Here is a 23,117-nt window from a genome sequence, read left to right on the forward strand (position 1 = left end):
GTTCTTGCTGAGGAACGGGTTACGCTCCCATTCCTCAGCAAGCACTTAAATCCCTTGGTCACTCAGACACACACACAATAATGCTGGTAGTATCGGGCTGGTACTAAATAAATAATCATTAATAAAACTCTAACATTTTTACTGGCCCGACCTTAGATTCAGACCTTGATATTAACAGTCTTATAAAATAACCATTTCACCAATAAAGTAGATAAAACTATACAAAGGCATGATGTGATAATAAAATGAGCTAAAAGAACAAACGGTTCAGAGTGAAACAGCATCCGCGGGTAAATGACCGCGTACCTGTCAAACCGGCAGTGATCTTGCATCAATAGACCATAAAATATAAGAAGACATAGTTTCGTAAGACCTAATGTTTATTAAATTATTTATAGTTATAATTTAAGAGATATAGCGATGAGCGATGTAGTGCTAAGTCTGAATTTCAAAACACACAATAACACATATATAATAATAATAATAATAATGACTTGTTTATTCCTTAATAAATATTACATAAATGACTAATACAATTCGAGAAATTAATATAGTTAAATTTAAATAACAATAATAAGAAATCAACATGAAATAATATTTATAAGTTACAAAAAAAAAACAAGAATTTTAAGCAAAACAAATGACTATTATGAAGGACGTCTCTACAAAGTAAAGGACTCGACCGTTTTTCTCCACTTATCTCTACGTATATAAACAATACATAAATGCTTATTATTTTCTGATAAATACTAAATTTTTTAATGTTTGAGTTTTTGTTTCACATTTCATTTTTATTTTATTTCACTTTTATTTAAAAATATATATATGGTGTCTTTTAATTTATAACAATAGTTTAATAAAATAAAACCAACAGTTTGGTCTATTAAACTAGCAAGATTTCGTGTCAATTATATACTTTTTTATTTATATATTCACTATATACATTACAAATACTTGCTGCTAATAGCTACTTACTAACATAGGCTACGTAACAGCATCGACCTTCCGTTGATTTCCGATTCCAAGAGGAAATCAAAGAACGTGTTAACAGTGACGGCTATAAAATTATGGATTTTCAAGTGATAACTTCTTATGGAGGGGTAAACCGCTTCGTTACGTAACGCGTTACGGCGCCAGTCTGTCTGACTTCCCTTTTTCTTACGCATACGGCGCACAGTGGACCGAAATGTAACCGTAGAATACTTGGCATGAAAAAAGAATTGCTTTATTTTGAAAAAAATATTACAGAAATGGATTCTACTGTCAAATAGAATATTATATTGTTCTATGACTTTTACGATTTACCTATTACATTTTAATACTATGAATATTTAAAGATTTTTTTGTATAAAGAATAACATAAATTCATGAAAATCTCGCAATTCTCCACAACACTCCAACAACGGGTTGAATAGTTAGGGCGGCGGTAGACAGGCTAAGTCTCCTCTATCACTCTAACCCCCAGCGCTAGCCGTATTTCGGACATTTTAAGTTATCATTTCTGTCGTGCGTCCCAAGACGCACACGTTTTTATGCACTATTTAGTATCCTTCTGTTTCATATACAAACATCAACAATATGTAATTTACAAATCAGATTACGTATTTGTAATATTTGATATTGTAAAATTAAATTTTATTCAACTTGTACCAAGCCCCAATTCTCAAAGCAGCCGTGAATGCTTATTCAACAAGAGTTCCGGGTCCCTTGTATAATATTATTTTACAAAGTCTGTAAACACTATTATTATACGCGTCTGATATAGTTAGTATACCTTGCGGATACAAGTAATAACCATTCAGTTGCGATTTCACGAAGGAACCGATGGAAAAAACTTTGGAATAGACTACTTTGACCTGACATGAGCATGTTCATGACCACGATGTAATATATATATATATATATATATATATATGTTAGTACATTTGGGAAATGGTACTTTGGTTTAGTAACTTCAGTTTAGCCCTCATTTCGCAACGGTACCATTTCACTGACTATATGTATACAGTCGACTCTCGATTTGAATCTTGTTAATTTTAATTTATTTCCCATTTCTTGGAAAAGTACTCGATAAATTGAATACAATCAATGATGATTGGACAATTTGAAGTTGAATGTTAATCGAACGATATTATTGTTTTTAAATATATTTTTTTATTATAAATATTGTTCATAATAAGCAATAAATATTTGACTACACTGGATTATATATTTCTGTTATTAATTAATATTAATATAAGTATAAGCGATAAAATACTATTGACGATACTAAAATATTCTCATAAAGTTGAATAACATATTAAAAGGTATATTCTTCACATGGTATCTTACACGATGGATGTTTCAATACGGCATTAAAATTCATGTCAAAGTCTGTTCGTTGCTTTATATTCTCAACGCAAACTCTTAACTATATAACGTATATTATTGAACATTAAAAGCCTCTTAAAAGAAAGTATCACTGATTTATTTTATGTATGTCCAATTAAGTAATCCATTTTTTATTTTGTTACAGGTAAGGATACGTGGAAACCAAACACTGCTATTATAAGGTTTGACAAATGAGATGAATGTGTATATAATAGATATATCTATACTAATATTATAAATACGAAAACAACTATGTCTGTCTGTTGCTCTTTCACGACCAAAACACTGAACCGAATTTGATGAAATACTGTGCTTGAACCACAAGGAAGGGCATAGGTTACTTTTTCGGGATACAAATAGTATAATAATAAATAAACATAAACATAAACATTGGACAACATCACATACATTACTCTGATCTGATGTTATGGAAAATCAGAAACGACGGTACCACAAACACCCAGGGCCAAGACAACATAGGAAACTAATGAACTTGTTCTACACCGACTCCGGGATCTCGGATTGGCGTACCCATGAAAACCGGTGTACACATTACTCGACCACGGAGGTCGTCAAATATTATAATAATTAAAAGTAAAATCATTGATGGACAGTATAGAAGTGCACCAGTATAAATTAGAATTCTTATTTATAAATAGAGTCACGTGCATATCTTAAGCGAATGGTAAAAAAACTTCTCTGTCTGTGTGTGTGCGTATCTCTCATGCTATAGGTACTACAGTATTATTATTACTATTTAGTTACTGCTTTTATCTAATATTTTCATGACATACGTATTAATTATTACAGAGTCATTCACACACCCTACACAGCCTGAGGTACTGTCAAATAAAATAGATACTAATCAATTAAATTTAGACAAAGATAATTTTACTACTTTTGATTATTTGTTATAGTACTAACAAAAACAAACGTATCTCATCCCAGAACACGATCGTGATATGTCGGAAAGTGATAATAATAGCCAGTCAATATATTGACTTAAAAGTAAAGTAATAATAAATATAATACACGACGTCAAAATTGCGAATCACCCTGATTCGGTTTTGAAAATTTTACAAAATGAGTTCTCACAGAATAGGACTGCTGGCTATTCGCATAAACGAAACCTAAAAAAACAATAAAAGACCATATAATCGTTTCTACTTTGTATTAAACTCGCACGTCGGTCGACTGAACAGACACAAATTAGCAAGTATAATTTATTTACGCAATTCAATGAAGATCTCTATGTAATTTATCAACTATTGCATAACCTTGTTCTACACAATTAATTATATTTTTAAAATCTATGATCGAAAGCATGTTTTGGTGCGATTTCTATGATTATATAAATGAAATATATATTCAGAATTTTTTATTGGTTCGATGTTATGTTATATAACAAAAATTTAACATAAAAAGAAGACCGGCATTACGTCATATGAATTATATTTTATTTAAATGAAGTAACCTTAAATGTTGCCATAAAAATGCAAAGGATATTAAAATGTATAATAAATTCAAATTCATTCTGATATTTATATCGTTTTTTTTTTATAATAACACTTAATTGACACTGCATGAAATTTGAATTAAAATATTTAAGTATTTGCGCCCATATTTTTCACTCAATATGTTAACAAACAAAAAATACAGTATATGTTATATTATGATGCAAAGAACTAAAATTTGATATTTCATTTTTAAAGCAGAGTTGACCCAGTGGTTGGAACATCTGCATTTTAAACGAATATTTTGGGTTCAAACTCGAACAGGAACTAATGAATTTTCATATGCTTCTCCATCCCGCATAAGAGCAGTCTGGTGGAATAATAACAATTTACAAGCTGTATATCATTACTATTTGTGTATTTGTACGAAAGCTCACTACTCTATGGTAAATACATTCAACGAGTCTGTTTTGGATTTTGACATTATTCAAATAATTGAAATAAAAGTGATTATTATTTTAATGATAAATAAGAACCTTGGGACAGAGTATACACATTAAAATTAAATACAAATATAATCCTAAACCTTTACAAATGTCATCAGTATGAACATGAGTCCTGTGTAGTTTTAAATATGGCGGCTGTCGTTCTTTGACACCTGATAATATAGAGAAAAAGGCCATATTCATCATAGCTTTAACAAATGGAATGCTTAGCCCTTTCTGGGGCCCTTAGGGCACAAGAAAACGTAAATATAACAGTGACCCTAATCAGTGCTAAAAAGTTAAAACACAGATAAACATAGATATTACATAAGAATATATAGAATATGAAACGAATATCGTCCTTTCTGCGCTTCCGTGAGAATGAGGCCCCTCTGCCCGGGTCCCGTCCGCCCTTATAATAAAGACGGTACAAGTTTCTATCGTTAAATTTCTAGGATCTTAATTATACTATCTTAGGTAATGCATATTCAATTCAAAAATTAAGTATTTGGTGATCATTATCAAAAATTACATAAACGAATTCGAACGCACCCTATCAAATAAAGAATACAGGATGTCTGCTTACATTACCATATGTGACGTTGCCTCCATAATTTGATGTCATTTCTATAACCCTCTGTTCATTTAAAGGAACTTTATTAAAGGTTGTTTAATTCATAAGAAATTAATTAAGAATCATAAATATTTATCAAAAATTGTCTTCAGAGAAAGTTCATTATGACGATTCCGTGTAACTTTTTAAATAGCTATTCTTTCAAGACATTGCGTACATTCATAACTCATAGAGTATTTGATGGGTATAAATTAAAACCACTAAAATTACAGCCTGTAGACTGTAGAGCCTTTGCTCTCTTTGACGAGACGGTTTGAGCTTACTCTACCACGTTTGATAGAGTATATTATTTATTTACATGAAAAGATTTACTTAAAGCGAACCTGTAACTAACTAACTGCTATTTATAACCAATAAAACCGTTTTAAAAAACTGCTTTTTGAATTTGTTACCATTTTTGAAAATTAATAAACGGTATTAATTTTTTTTTATTTTTAAATTTAATATTTTGTATGTTTCGTTCTCTAGTCTACGTCCTAAAATGACATAAACAAGGCGTGTTCAAGTAAATTAATATATAATCTACACGCTTAAATAACTTCTAATTCGAGCTGATAAACTGGACGATGTAGACGACTTGCGTTATTACCAAATCACTGTCTTTCTTTCTCTTTTTGTGTGTGATTGTGTGTGTGGGGGGGGGGGGGGTGTATTTCGTTTCGCATAATTCAAAACAAATTAGACTATTTATTAAGGTTTTATAAAATTCGAAACGTTTCTAATGGATCACCATTGGTAGTAGGTATATGCAATGGTACCCAATAATCTTTATTTAATGATATCCAGCGTAATGTTGCGTACCTATTGGCGGAGCCTGTACAAAATAAAACGTATACAGGCGCATTCATATATCTAGGTTATGACATAAAGTAGCTCGCGTCACATCGACTCATTAACCACGTCAGTCGTTGATGTAAGTTGTTTTTGCTGCACTTTCTCCTAACCGCATTGTTTAATGATCCTCCTCATTGTGCTGTTACTCTGGACAAAAAACCATGCTATACGATCACGTCAACACTCCATAAATATTTCGTGTCTTATGATTCTGGTAGTGACCTAAATAAATTTGATTTTATATATAAGCAGAGCCGGATTTAGAGATCTAGAGGCCCTGGAGTGGAGGGCCCTTATTATTTCCCAGGTAATGTATTTCACACATAAAATAGTTATAAGATACTTACTTCGTTTATTTATATGTACAGATAGACTGTCAAATCTGAGAACGCGGAAACGTAAACAAATAACGCAATATGACGTTTGGCGAGTGTCAAACGTCGCTGTCACGCACACCAAGTTAAAAAGTTGGTTCGTCCCAAACTCCTCCATCAATCAATCTGTGCCCTCTTGGCACAAATAAAGCCGGAATTAAAAAAAAAACAAAAAAAAGCTCCTCCATACCATACGACGTTCTCCCTCCTAAAGTTCAACATTAATAGGGCGAGCATATTAATGTTGAATATTTGTTAATGTTTAGTCCACTTTGTAATTGAGCGTAATAAAATTAAGTTGTAAATATCTTTGTGATTGTTCTTATATGTTATCTTTAGAATAATTTATGTTTATTTAATTATTTATTATTCTGCTGTTTTAGGTTATGAGCTAAAGAGTCTACTACTTTATGCCTTCAAAATTTAATTCAGTCTGTAACCTCGACCGTACCGTTCAATCTCCATCGTGTCTTCTCCATAACAGGTGACATTGGCGAAATAATATGAAATAATATACAAACAAGAGCCAAAAATTAAAAAATAAATTTAAAAAAATATTTTAATATTTTTTTTATATTTTATTTATTCGTTTTTTTAAGTTCTTTTTTAGTGTGACACTTAATCTTAAAATATATAGAAATAAATAATCTAAGGATACTTATATACTTGTGTTATAAGAATTTATTATAGTAGGACTGACGGGTAAAATTAAGTAATTCAATTAGGTAATTCAATTGATATTTACAATTGAAGTGGTCACATCGAGCAAATAATAAACAATAATTATAATTATCTGCAACGAACCTAACGATTTTAACAAATACAAACAAACCAATAAGTATCTAGAGTCTACTAATCTACTAATTACAATTTAAAACGTACAAGTGTTTGGAAGTTTGAACACTAACACCCGAACTAGTCTGATTCAAAAAATATTTCTTCTTTCTGCGTAATATAGCCTGTTTAAAGAGTTTATAGGATAAATAACTTCAAGTAACGATTTATTTAAGGCCCCACTGACTCTACCAGAGTTATCGGTTGAGTGCTAAGACTCAATCAAGGTGTTAGAAGGCATTGGCAGGCGTGCCCCCACTTTTCCGTTCAACCTTGATCAATTATCTGTGATTGTAACGTAAAACACTGTATCCTTATTCATCATTTCGTACTATTAATCGCTAAGACAAATTAAGATAAAACGAACGACAATTTGTGCACACAAAATGTAATTACTAATGATATGTTCAAATTGATCTTATTATTCAATCATTTCATTAGAAATAATGTTAATAAATAAACATTTTTATAAGTATATAGTATTAATTAATGTAAAATATATGTCTGCTAAGTAAGGAATTTGAAAGGACACAAATGCGTCCAATACAGTTCAATATTATTAGGTTTTATTTATCTGAAACGTATTGTTTAAGTTTATTTAAGAGCCGAGATGGCCCAATGGTTAGAACGCGTGCATCTTAACCGATGATGATAATTCATCTCGTGCTGGGCGGTGAAGGAAAACATCGTGAGGAAACTTGCATGTGTCTAATTTCAACGAAATTCTGCCACATGTGTATTCCACCAACCCGCTTTGGAGCAGCGTTGTGGAATATGCTCCAAACCTTCTCCTCAAAGGGAGAGGAGGCTTAGCCCACCAGTGGGAATATAGGCTGTTAATGTAATGTACATGTATTGTTATTCTTTGTGCACGGGTCTATTTATATATTATGTAATCTAGCTTATAAAGCTACAAGTACCGAGAGCCTAGGTGAGATTCGTTCGCTTAAAAAAAATATATATATTATAGTGAATTAATAATCATAGTATTAAAATTTGATGTTAATATGGCGTACATTTGCTAATTAAGTATTCTAAATACGACTCGGATCAAAATTCGAAGGGTTAATGAGTCATCAGAATTACAAGTACAAGAAGCTCGACGTTTTTTTTTTTCTTTAAAGTATCTAATCTCATTTACGAACAATTTAATAGTTGCGTTACAAAATATAATTAAATAATGCGCCTTCTGCTACATGCCGTTGTCTTGAACACTTAACCTGACTCTAGTAACGCTTACAATATCAAATATGTCTCATACAACACATATATTGTCGTCGCCAAACGGACGTCAAATATTGAACGCCTAAAGATAAAATAAACAAATATTGTACGGTAACTATTTTTAATTTTTATTTATATTTAACGAAGGCATCATTATAAATAATCCTTATCTAAATGGGTGAGAGCTTTTATATCATAGATAAACATAGTTATATCTCAGTAAATATTTTTTGGTTTAATTCAACTATTATCAAAATCCATATAGTTTTTATCGTTATTTTAGGGTTCCATACACAAAAGGTATGTTGACAATTTCACAGAATCTTGAGTTGTATTAACTTTTATTAACGCTTTAAAAACAGATAATTAAATTAAAATTAATATTTTAGTGGGGCTCCGATACAACAGACATGATTATTTTGCCGTTTTTACAGGTACAATAATAATAATTACAATGGTACGGAACCCTTCGTGTGCGAGTTAAACTCGCATTTGTTTATTTATTTTTGTAAAAGTCCCTTTATGTCATATGGATTTAATTAATTTAATAGTTTCATCTTCGAGGTGATTTCAAGAGGAATGTTGTTATTTTGTCCTAATTTATACTATTTTCATAGTTTAAAAGTTCCTGCTATTTCTATGTCATTCAATGAATCAGTTTGTATTTGGAATTGTTCCAAGTAGTGCTTTGGTTTTACTCATTCACCTTAGAGAGGCCAGTGCTCGATAATAACATTTCGTTGGACAAAAGATTAATTTAAATATAATTGTTTGCATAATTAATTGCATGATTGAAATCTATAGTTTGTTTCACACGTAACAGTCACGTATTTCGAAAGTACGTTGTCGAAATTAAAATCAATATACATTGATGTACTTAATGATAACGTCATTAATTTTTTTTTCGATTGCATCGTGCAGAATTTTTTTGGATGAAAATCTGTTAAATATGTACCCACCAATCCGCCCACCAATTAATCTTCTCCGCAAAGGCAGTGTAAGTCTAATGCCAGAAGTGAAATATTCTCTTTACTTTTGTAATTTAAAGTACAAATTAATTAACAAAAATGTTTATAAAATTCTCTAACTTTCGACCAATCAACAAGAACATTCGAGATAAAATAACATCACTCTGATAAATCAATTGCTTACAAAACTTATAATAATAAATAACAATTTCAAACTCTAGTTCTTAGTAATATGCAAAATTATATGAAATTATTCACAAACAAGTATTAGTATGAAGTTTCAATGTTAATATTATTATTTTATTACCTGATCACGACGGCCTATTATCGAATCGCTATCACGATCCTGCCCAAACCTGCCCTTCCAAATAAGGGACAATGGAACAGTCGTAAGGATATCTGGATAGATAGGCGGTCATTCAATATATATTACAATATATTATATTGATAAGTTGAATAATTCGAATTGTTCAAGCTGGGTCATAAGACCATTTGATAGTGACAGTGTCACTGTAAGTATTATATTACTTATGAAGTATTACTTAAAAGTAGTTACATAACATTAAATTTGTTTATCTTTTTATAATTAAGATATAGATAGCCGAGCTGCAAGACGTGATTCCTAACCGAAGGCTTATCAAACCCAGGCAAGCGACACTGAGTTTTCGTGTCCTAAATTTTCTCTTTCATGCTGTTGTTACATTACAACTTACATAGTGATTGATATATTACATACCTTCTTTTTATTGAGCTATTACTCCTATATATAACAAATTTCCGTTCAGTTCTGAGTCGGTGTCTGGTACAATTAACGAAAATGATATATTTAGAACGAATTATTTCCAAATTATTCACATGCGGGTCCACCGTGTAATAGTATTCGTATTTCCCGTTACTCAGATTCTACAAGAGCTAAATACTAAATATATAACGTCCGGTGATTGAACTCGCGACCGATTTTGCTAAATCTAACGAGTTTTCGATAATAATTTGCTAAATTTGTTAGAGTCATGCTTGAAAATGCTTTTTCATGCCATCTTATTAAAATAAACAATGGAGGCATAAATTTAAAATTAAAAAAAAAAGCTGAGGCACACTGGGTGTAACATAACAATCGAAAGTCGTAACTAAAGATTGTGGATATACGCTATATATGTTATACTAGCTGTGCCCGCGACTTCGTGCGCGTTTGAATTTAACAAATAAAAGCGTGACTTTATTATTATTTTATATATAATTCCAAAATAAAAGTAGCCTAAGTTACTCCGTATTACATCAGCTATCAGTGAAAGTCCCGGCAAACCGGAAAGAGATAGGCCGGAACAAACAGACAGACAAAAATTGTAAAAAATGTTATTTTGATATATGTACTGTGTGTACACTGTACATACATATGCATTCAGTAAAAGTAATTTATTTTAATATCACAAACAGACACTCCAATTTTATTGTATGTATGTATATAAGATGACCGATAGAGCGCCATCAAATTTCATTTTGCTTCATTCGTATTTATCATTTTGTCTCGTAACTGAAAACATACTGTGTATGTCATTTAATTGTCATCAAAAGGAACCGTATTCTCAATTACTCTGCATATATATTTATTATAATTGCGTTCAGATCTTTTTTTTCTATTTATGAACCAGTTTAAATTATTCATTCTGAATTGGGTTCAGTATATATAAAAGCTGATCCCATTTCAAATTCATTGATATTAGACATTAATAAGTTTTTAAGCTAGTTCTTTTTTGTTTTCCTCCAAAAAAATATAAAATTATAAAATACTGAGAATGCTCATGTATTCATGTGTTACATAATATTTCCAGTGTAGTTGATTAACCTCCATTTATAATTATCGTGAGTAAAATCAGATAAACGGACAACATTATCACCATTATACCAAAGGTAATTAGACAAGCACGATACCTAAGAAGAGCTACTAATTATTATAGATAAATATTTAAGCCGAGATGGTCCAGTAGCCGCAATAAAATCAAATCCAAGCAAGCACCACTGAATTTTCATGTGTTTAATTTGTGTTTATAATCCATCTCGTGCTCGGTGAGGAAACCTTCTTGTGTCTAATTTCAATGACACTATACCACGTGTATATATTGATATATCCACCAACCTGCATTGGAGAAACGTGGTGGAATAAGCTCCAAACCTTCTCCTCAAAAGAAATGAGGCTTAGATCTAGCCGTGGGACTTTTACTATTAAAGATTGTGAATACTCATATATCTTAGATATAGTAAACTACACATTTCAGTCCTTGATAATTTCCTAGGAATCCCTTTCATCATTCACAATAAGTATCGTCTTGACTCAGGGTGTATCCCGTGCCAAGTTTAAATGAAATTCGTCGAATCATTTCCGGATAATAAGAGATAGACCAATGTTTTATTTATTAATTGAATCTAAGTCATCTTTAATACTCGTAAACGTGAACACGTATCTATTAAATGTTTGCTATAGGTTTATATTTCTCAACGTATAAAACAAAGTAACTTCCCGTCGTCTGTACGCTTCGATCGTTTTAACTAAGCAACGGATTTTAATGCGGTATCCGTCAATAAACAGAGCGATTCAAGAAGGTTTAAATGTATAATACATATTATTCCAGAGAAAAAATCAACTTTACAAGACGGTTCTTTTATTTAATGTTCATTCTTCAATCTAAATGTTGTATGTATACCCTTATTGTAACCGCGTGATGCACTATCGGATAGCTAGGAAGCTATAGATTAAAGAAACACTGTTTTGATTGAACAATTACTTTAATTTTCTTCAAGATAATTATCGCTCATACATTTTCAAGGTCACACGACGCAAAATACCAACCCTTGTTATGATTCGTGTATAACGTATTATTCTATTCTAGATAATTTGAAATCAAACGTTTTATAATCACTATTATTTATAAACAGTAACAACGTAAATGTGTCTCACTGTAAGGGCTTCATTTACTTTTTAAGAGACACACACCTCTATTGACCACGTATTATCTGTCTGGCCATGTCAATTCTATCACAGTTATTAAACTTATGTATATCCAGGATGCAAATGCAATTAATATTCCGAAGTGTCGCAATAAAGTGCGGTGAATATTTGAATTTATTTTTTCCCAGCATTTGTCGCGGTCAATATTATGCAATCATAATAGACGCGATATAACTTCCTTTATTATTTGACAACCTTGCGTTCACGGTTCGTGTAAAAGAGACAACAGAATAGCCTTCTTTAACAATTTTTTTGGTAAAAACGTGTTAACTTTTTCGTTGGAGTGTTTTGGGTAGTAGTAGTTTTTTGTACTTTCAACATTTAGTTAAATATCATTTATTTATTATGTACCTACTCTCTGCTGACATGGTATATATATTTGTGCATTTTATTCGAATCCGCTTGGTATTATATCATGTAAAAAACAAAATGTGACATTTTAACATTAGCACTGTATCAATAAACTTTTTATCCATATTATGTATCATAAAAAATAACGTATTAATTAATTATCAATTAATATTATAGAAGCTTATAATTTTAATGATTTTTCATACAATTACAATAATAATACATTCGTTTTTACACAACTAGAAATTGTAACGCTACAAGCACTCCGAAAAAAAATTAACGAAACATATAATCTCGATAAAATTACATATATTTACGACTAAAAAAACTAATAGTTAATTAAGTAAATGTACTACAAAAGATAAATTAAATGGTACGTCTCATTTAGCTGCAACATAATAAGCAATTCAACGGTACATCTTCCATACGATTCTAATAAATTAATACACACCACCTGACAAAAAAAACTATACACAAACAAAAATCGGAACATTGAGAACAAGATTTACGAGGCGGTTATGATAAAAGCTACATTAGAACCGCAGCTAACAGTGGTTTAACGGTTACCATTTAACACGACCTAGTTAACCAATATACTGCGTTAATGTAATGGCACTAATTCTCAAAATTGCTTTGAAAAACTCGGCGTTCGATCTCTCGCACTCCTAATGGAAATAAATACATTTGTTTTATTTATGTTACTATTTTTTTCTGATATGTTCAAATATAGAAATTATTTACTTGATTCAAAAGTAAATTTGCTCGCTTTAATAGATAAATAGCTTTATTATAAGCAACACTTAACAACTAAGGGTTGTCCCAGAGACGTATAAACTTTTTTTTTCTTATGTATAGGTGGACGGACAAATTGGCTACCAGATGGTAAGTGCCACCATCGATCACAGACATTGACGTTGTAAAAAATATTAACCATTCCTTGGGAACTAAGCTGTCCCTTGTGCATTTAGTTACACTGGCTCACTAACCATTCAAACCGAAATATAACAATACTAAGCTGCTTGGCGTTTCTGAATTTCTGATAAGTAGGAGCCCAATCACCACGAAAATTTTAACTGGGTGAAAGAAAACAATTTCATATATGTGAAATTGTACCTAAGCCTAAAGTATTTTTTAAAGAAAAGAAAAAAAAAGGGTAGCTCAATCGTGTGGCATTGAAAAGAATGACCACGTAGCATATTTTGTTGGTTTCGAGAAAATATTTTACCGACATAAATGCTTTCAATGATAATTGAATGAAAATAATTTATAGCTATTTTAAACCGGAGTTCGTGGTAAACTTTAAATTCTACTGATAAACGGGTAACAAAAATGGGAAGGATCTTTAGGGGAAGTCTTTTGTTGTACTCGAGGAGCCTATAAAACAAATATGTATTTCGATTTTGAAGTTAGATTGAGAGTCTTTAGTATGATTTAAAGCAAAATATTACTAGACATATTTCGGAAAGAACAGACTAAAAGATGCTTGATCCTTTTCAAAGACAAACCATTTTGAACGTATCGATCCTTTCGTAACTTAGCCAGTAATTTACTTGGCTTGGCATATAATTGTACATTACGAAATAGCGACGCTAACCGTTACCAGTGATTAAAAATATTATTATAACAAGTTAAGGAGGTGTTTTGAATAGTAGGCCTTTCTCCGATTTGATATTACACTTACAAATAATTGAGTAACATATAAAATTAATTAATAAATTTATATAATAAAATATAAGTGCTCCTCAGTTTTCATACAAAAAAACACAAAAAAACTCCTACTCTCAAAAAGTGTATGTCGCGTGAAATACATCAATAGACACAACTTGTGTTTTGAAGTCTCATCTCATTTTTTCGAACAACATTTTTTTGTTGTTAAACCAGCTTACGAAAGCTCACTGCTAACTGGTTTTGACATATCAGATGATCGAATTTCTTGTGGTGACGTCACGACAAATCTAATAAAACAGACAGGCTTTTTATACGTCTACGAAAATTGTAATCGGTATTTTATATCGTTAAACGAGTTCACTAACCCTTGACTATGAAGATAATATCAAAAGCAATCATGCAAGTAAACTTACAGTCAATAAATGTAATCTCCATCAAATAACATTGCAGACGTAATTCTGAGTACTAGCAATGGAAAGGTCATTCACGTCCGTCAATTGTTTAATTTATAGGAACCGAAGGGAACCCGCAGTGAGACAAATTACTTTGTAACCCTGCGCGCCATGTTAATTGATATAACTTTAGCAGCGCGCCTCGTCTGCGAAACAATATAGCTGAATATGCCGTTAAAAATAATTGACGATGTTTTAACATCGCATATCACCAATGTTAAATGTTATTTCACTGCTTAGTGTTATAATTTAATTATAGTTATAACGCATACTCTTATGTTTATAGAAAGTATGTAATGGTAGCGTTCTGTACTACCTATTTATGTGATAAAACCAATTTATTTTCGGAAAGTTTGTTGGTCTCCTTGGTCAAATTTGTTAAAAAAAACTGTTAATTTATTTTGTTGTTAATAGATGGCGTTAATAGTTCTTTAAATCGCGCTATTGTCTTAAGTTATTATTATAAATATATCGTCATCCAAAATAGTAATTAAGCTTTTCTGGACCAATAGTTCGTTTCATTCGTCGTCTAACACTTACTCTTAGATGCAATGTTCTGATGATATGAGTTTATTCCAAAAGCATTTCTGAATCGTCGTGTTATAAGATTAAATTTAAATGTCTAAATATCGACTACACCAGTACCACAATCTGAACCTACCACAAGTAACAGTATAATAAAGTAACAGTCTGTCAGTCTCACTTTCAGACTTTCTGGCGAGTTCTTTCTCGGTAGAATCTACATTCCGAAACAGTGACTCAAAAGTACTTGTTAAAGGTTACTTTCTATACACTGGGCTCATTAATTTCGGCCCTGTTCGGTTTCTCATTGTTTATGCTATAAATTTTAAAAGATTCAGAATGAAGATATATGTATATATATATGTATTTAGATCATAAACATAGTTTAGATACTAAAAATGTTATGTACCTTGTGCTTGTAAATACCACGGAACTAAGTATTTATTTATTTATTTATTTATAAACACTTTATTGCACAAAAAAAACAAAAGATACAGTGTACATAACATTACAAGAACATATAACAAAAAAGAGAAGCGTGCAAAGGCGGTCTTATTGCTTAAAGCAATCTCTTACAGACAACCCTTTAGAGTAAGAATTTGTCTGTGGGAAACGGGATGGTGCAAACAAGCATGTTTTATTCTTAAACAACTAAAAATTAATCTTTAAATAATACAAATAATATATAACAAAATACATATACAATAAGTATTGACGCCTTGCGGTAGAATATGAGATGGTGATACCCATACGGGCTTGAGCCATGTTTTTTTTGTTTCCTTTTTTATTTGCAATCAGCCCTAAAGCTATGAGCAATCTGTGATGCTGTCATGCGGAGTGGCTTCTTATCGGAGGCCCTACATATGTTGCTCAGAGCTACTGCCGGTCTTCTAACTCTAAGATATGATGACGTTTAGTCTTCTCACATATCTGTCCATGGTGAGTTGGCGAGCGAGTTCGTTAGGGTGACGGATTAACCGCTCTTTGTATTTAGTTGTACCCAGTACATATAAATAATATAAAAGTATTCATTACCATTCGCAGATTTATTCAATGTAAACAAATCGGTTACGCTCTGTTACGACCGACGGTGTCAGATTTTATGCTGTTTCGTTGAAAGCTGTACAAATATTCAGTGAAACCCGACACGCCCCTGGTATGAGTGAGCATGTTTGGCGAATCGTGTCCGAAGCCCGTTGCCTGTTATGACTTGAAACGAGACTTTTTTTTTAAACATGACTTCATATTTTGTTGAATGTTTTACTATTGCAGTTTATGTGCTGCACTTTTCACATTCTCATTGAAACTACTGTTTATTGTATCTGAATTTAAATGTGTTTTAGATATATATTTTTTTATTAAGTAACTTTTTGATTATTATTTAACTATATACAGTTCATTAAAAGCTTTTATTAACTTTATCTGTTATAATATACTCTAAGTTTATAAAAACATTACATTTTGAACAAACTTTTGGTACCTACTTGAATAAAGTATATTTTTAATGTTGATATTTATTAAATTTTATTTATATAGTAGTTCATATCTTAAATAAACTCTTACTTTTTAATGTTTAACATTTTCATTTATTACAAAAAATAATGAGAAATGATTCAACATCAATGAAAGCTTTTATGCAATTAATTTAGTTATAAAATTTTTTTTATTTAGCAACTGTCTCAACATAAATGAATGTCTTTCATTGAGTCAATTAAACGAGTGCGGTCTCTTCAACCGGAAGTGTATGATTTTAAAAGAATTTAGTGTAATGCAAATACATTTATATGTACCTACATACTTTTTAAAAGAATTAATTTTACAAAATCGATTTAAATGACTCCTTTCCTAAGTAGTAAAAAGCAATTTGTTAAGCAATCGTTCTAATATAATATTTTCTTAAAATACATCTTTTTTATATAATATACTTATCGTAGTCTAAATAGATATATCGTTCAATTGAATTCGACTGAATTATTTTAAACTGTAACACGATCAATGCACTTAGTTTATTTATAACGTCACTCGAATTAATTCATAAAGTAATAACCTTTTTCTTGTTCGTCAGTCAACAGTATAGACATTTATAATCATCATTATTATTAACATTTCCGCTACGATTCAGGTTATTTTGTCAAGGAATGCCCGACATGTATCGGGAAGTAGTTTGTCCGTCATCACGTCGCCGGTTTCTCGATAAAAAACCGTTAGTGAAATCGAATTATAAATTATCTTCTCACAACATTTAGTTGTCAGATGAATAATGTTTTTGTTAGTCGAACTAATTGTTTTTCGTGAACCAAAAACGATTGCCGAGTCCATATCCCCTAAGAGATCGTCAGAGCATTGTTCGTACACATCTGTTAAGCAATGCCTCGCAACTTCCTCCAGTTGTCTTAAACGTGTGAGATTAACATCGATGACGTCTGAAACGGAATAATATGTATAAGACTCGTCGGAATTACGAATACGAACATCGTTTTAATATGTTACTATTTAAACACCATGCATTGTGCGTACTGATAAATTTGATGTCCTGTATCTAATTATATTATTTTTTTTATTTTAATTATATTTTATTGGTATGTCATTTTTTGTATTGTAGAATGGAAAAATATGATACTAAAGATTTCTTTAATATACTTTTCAAAAATGATAACCGAATTTGCCTATGGTATATGGAAAGCGGTGACATTCGCGTGTCCAATGTAATGTCTATACATCGCTTACCACGGGAAAACATGTGCTTGTAATAACTCTAAAGTTTTTCTTATTGGCGACCAGACAAGGCCCGAAAAAAGGCCGGAAAAAATATTAAAAACATAACGATATACAGTAAAAAATATACCAAAGATTTTGATTAAAAAATACATAATATTTATTTACGTAATTAATTAAAAACCATTAACATTTAGATTATTTTTGAGACTTAGCAAAAATTCAAACTAGAACAAATTCGTGGTAGCCGTAATATTTAGTTATCTATATTTTAAATGATATAACTGTCAAATAACTTTTGAGAGTTACTTAATATAATTTCTTTCAACTATTTCGTTATAAAATGACGTTCAAACAAAACAATAACGATATAAGATTAAAACAGCATTTCTTGTGCAAACTCCTCGTGTAGCAATATAACGGTAAGGAAAACGTGACTTCTGTTTAAGATGCTATCTCATTCAGCGGACGGCCCAATACGAAGGTAATTACTATTAGAAGATAAAAATGTCCGCCTAAAGCGATGTTCTAACGTTTGTTCTCGTTATTATGTTATGAGTTTAGGCTAAGAAGGATTAGCGTTATTCTTTTGCCTATAAGCACTGGAACACGTAAAATAGAAAACAGGAAAGGTACATTCGAATGTTTTGATTATAAAATTTAGGGAACTAATTGCATGAAATAACCTGCGTGGATAAATAACTCGCTACCTCATGGCCAGGAACACTGTTGCTCTTCCACTGAACAAATTTCGTTTTACACGATTTGTCTGACGAGTTCTGTTGGTGGTATTAAAAGGGCTCTTGCTGATTCGAATGTCGTCGACTGAGCCTTCTGGGATTAGTCGTTAAGATGGGAAGAGACCTGATGGCCTGACGCTGGTTCTATGGAAGCTCGGACGGACGGCCCTATTTTGAGACACACTGGACTGATAAAGTGATTGGATTGAAAAAACTCCCATAACTGTAAACTTTGTACTACCTACCTACATATATAAATATTTACCCTTATAACAATACCTAGTGCACATTAATTTAAAAATTCCACAATCAGAAGAATCATATCTATTATATATATTCCAGAACAATGAGAGAAATAAAATTAAATTCCTTCCATTCCAATAAAATTCCTTCTTTTTCAATAAGATACTTTTTATGATATTCTTTGTGCTCACTGCTCACCACATAAAAATGAACGTTGTTGTCAATTCCAGTTTCAAAATAATAAAAGTAGAACGCAGCATCCTCCTTGTTGATAATAAAGATTTTCTAAGTAAAAAATGGATCAATGTTGTCGCCAAGATAGTTTGATCATTTGATGTATTTGTGTGTAATGACTTATGTGCTAAACAAACTTTATTATAAATTTATTTAACATATAACATACAATATATATCATTTATAGAAAGTATTTAATATGTTTAGTATTATATTGACTTTAAAATGAATATTATTAGATAATAATTTTAGGCATAACAATAATAATTCCAGAACAAAAATAGTATTTTTTATTTCTATTAAAACATATACTTATAGAGGTAAACTTTGAAAACAATTCATCGCTCCCTTGAAGCAATATCCCCAAGTAAACGGTGAACCTTTGACCGAGCAAAAACAGACAAATAAATCCATGAGTATTGAGAACAACTCCATAACATAACCGCAGCCATTCATAAGTGTGAGGGAGCGAGATGGAAGCGGAGAAAACATATGCGTGTTCGACAGAGCAAGGGAGATTGCATTCCGACGGGCGCAACGCCGCGTTGCGCCCGCACATCAAATGTTGCTACATATTACAATTTAAGGATTCCCATTTTTATTGTAAAACAGCGTTTCACAAATTTGAATTAAAAATATACGAAACGAAATTTAAAAAAAATAAATACAAAATTATCATTTCATTGATCCATGGAGGAAACCGTAACATTTTGATTGCGCATATTTTACAACTAAATTAATCTTAAGTCTTGACATAATTATCATTAATAAGTGTTCCGGTTCCACTTATAATATTTATCGAGAAATACTTAACATAATAAGTATATTTACATTAATAAGCAAAAGATCCTTGTTAAATTAAAGTGTTTGAGAGCTGTTATTTGTTTTTAGAGAAATAAATAACTCCTGAAAGGGACTCTTGCTCGTGACTGGTATTATTTTATCTCAGCTGCTCCGGCTCCGCACCGCCACTCACTTGCGTACGCGCATCGTAACGAGTCGGACGTTCGTACTCGCGCGTCAGTGATAAAACCATCGGTCTCGTGACGATCACCATTGTACTCGACAATTAACCGATTAATGAGAAATTGTAACCAGTGACGTCACAAGCCGAAACGAACTCTGTTCTGGTGAACCCGTGTATATAAGTGCAGTGTTGTGTTTTGTGTGCGTAACTCGAAGAAACGCCGAGGGTACTTTCACTGGACTGAAAGTTTTTAAATATTCATTCGGAGCTTCTTATTATTATAAGGATGTGTCTGGAATGCGAACAGCAATAAGGTGAATATTAAAATCGAATTTGATATTTCAAACCATACCGCGAAGACTTAGAATAATGTCACACTATACAAATTGTAAAGCTTGAAAAATATTACACACAAAACTGACTTAAAATTGATATTTAATTTAATCGTTGCGAATGCTAAAGATATCAATCTTTGATTTATAGACACAGAGGTATTTTAATTGAAATAAATTTTATTGATAAAGTAGTAACTTTGGTTATTTACGAACGCAGTTCTTTTTTTTTTTTTTTTAAATTAGCTTTTACGTTAATGTATGTATTGGTTGTAGAATTGATTGAATGAAAACGAATAAAGAAATTTTATTGACAATTGTCATAGAGCATCACGTAAATCGTTTTCGTTCACAATATCTTACTTATATCATTATCTAAAGGCATTCTAGCACGCTATCTTGATCTATTTGCTCCCATATATCACAGATATAAAAAACTTATCTGATTTTATTTTGACATAATCTTGACCGAACTACACTACGGAGTTAAATTTTGCTCTCGCAAAGTTTGAATATAAATTTCATACAACTATTTAGTAGCAAGTAAATGTCCCTGCGCATGGTAAAGGACTACTCACCTCTTTTTGGAGACGGTTTGGAGATTATTCCGCCATGCTGCTCCAATGTGTGTTAATTTATACGCTTGTGGTAAATTTTCGTCTGACATATGCATCCTAACGATGCTTACTTCCGCCGAACAGGAGAGGAACTATAGTCTATTCAAACCACAAAAGGACCAAATCCAAATAAACAACAGCAACAAAATTTTTCAGGGAATTGATGCGATATCATTAGTCGAGAGCTTGTTTAATCTTTGATTATCATTATGAATTTGCGAAAAAATGACGTTTTGAACTTCGATAAACCTTTTATCGCAACTTTGGAAGTAGTATATAAGTAGTTAAGTATAATAGTGTTGTATTATGCATAAAGATATATTAATAAAACACTTTTAGTACTGCACAATATAACTGAGCTATTAGCAAATCGCATGAAATAGGTAAATCTTTGTTGCACAAGGTTTGTTTATCTTTATTCAATTGAATAGACAAATTAGGTATATGAAATTGCAAATTTGTCGTGATTCGAATCTGCAATCTTTTGCTAAGATAGACGTGTTCTTGCCACTGGGCCATCACGACATTAAAAATATAATTACATTTTATAAACAAGTGTTTACAGACATTAGAATTCGAAACGGCCGTTACAGATAAAACAATAGTTTCATTAACAGATAGAAAAAGTTATGATATCTACTGAAACATATCATATAAATTTTATTACGTATTTGTAATAACGAGAGTCCAATAGATCTTGAATAAATGAATAATGTAATCGTAATGAAATCATCTCCATAAGAAATATGTTCGTGAGTCACGTAGTAGATTCATCTGATTGTTCAAGTAAATTTGCATCAATTACATTGTTAAAATTTAAAAAAAAAAACATATTCCTAAAGAAATAAACCTAAATAACACTATAAGCCATCCCTTATCTCAAACTGTGGACTTCGAGAGGGCTGATTTAGGAGTTATTTTAAGCACAAACCTCTATCTTGGACGTAAGTAGTCCTAAGTAGTTTTAAATGTAGTTTTTTTAAATGAAATCGTAAGTAAATAACTTTTGTTGTTTACCTTCTTCCTTATTTGTCACCTAAAACATTGTGAGTAAAAAGGTCAATTTAATTAAGGATATTTTAAAGAATTACATCGTTTATATAATCTGAAAATCAATTAAAATTTTCGCGCCCTTTTTTTAAATTTAGAACTAGGTAATCTATTCTTTATTGTACAACAAATGTATCTATTATACAAATAGTTTATTAACTTTTATGTAATCACAACTAATTCTAAGATAACTTAAAAAGTTAAAATGGTTAAATTTAATTTAATTTATCATTTTACGTTACATCATAACTTCATCACGACTTCATTGCTTTCCAACGTCAAAATAACATTTCGCTTACTTCGACAACGCACGAATCACTTTTTTTTTAATTTAAGGGGACTACAAGAGCTAAGTGCCCTTGAGAATTGCACGCACACACTTACAAACTCGACAAAAACGGCAAGCCCGTGAACTAATGGTTAAGCGAGGTAACGAGGTTACGCCCAAATATTCTAATAGATGGCGCCAAACCGAGCGAAGTAAGATCAATCATAAATCTCATAAAAAATAGATAGGACAACAGAATTGTTTTTATTTCTTTCGATGTTAGTTAACGAATGATTATAAAAAAAACTGATTCAATTAAACTTACAATATTTTTATTTATATTTTGTACACAATAAAATAGACAGTTAGTTTTAACCTTTTTTTCTTTTATTTATATTATTATACCTACCACAATTAGTTCTTATACTAAATATTAAAACATACCAATTTTTAATATTTTATAAAAGTTTGATAATCTATTTATATAATAAAATCGTAAGTGTTCGAAACCTGTAGTGTAGTAACCGTGGGGTAACATATAGCGTAGTGTTTGTTCGTTTTATTAATATCGGTTCACAAAGAAAAAAAAAATTCAATTAAAACAAAAACATCTAAATATTTACAAGAAAAAAATGTCGTCAAGTCGATTTGGTTGAATCATTGGTTAACTAGGTTAATCATACTAGGTTTAATTATAAATCTCATAAAAATAGATAGGATATTAGAATTATTTGTTTTGCTTTGGACTGTTATTCGAAAATGATTAAATAATAAAAC

At 31.0% G+C, this 23,117-nt stretch overlaps 1 protein-coding gene across 5 annotated transcripts in view; it reads left to right on the plus strand.

Moving 5' to 3' along the window:
- The window catches only part of LOC113396189 (uncharacterized), a 95,493-nt gene that overhangs the window by 39,341 nt on the left and 33,035 nt on the right, over nt 1–23,117 (plus strand). The window contains exon 1 of one of the 5 annotated variants that reach the window (XM_026634027.2): nt 20,075–20,387. The exons of the other annotated variants lie outside the window; for them this stretch is intronic. The gene's annotated coding sequence lies outside the window, so the exon portion shown is untranslated. Of the gene's footprint in view, nt 1–20,074; nt 20,388–23,117 lie in introns of those variants that run through there. 5 annotated transcript variants of the gene reach the window in all.

The sequence above is a fragment of the Vanessa tameamea genome, chromosome 11 (assembly GCF_037043105.1).
Source record: "Vanessa tameamea isolate UH-Manoa-2023 chromosome 11, ilVanTame1 primary haplotype, whole genome shotgun sequence".
NCBI classification, from domain to species: domain Eukaryota; kingdom Metazoa; phylum Arthropoda; class Insecta; order Lepidoptera; family Nymphalidae; genus Vanessa; species Vanessa tameamea.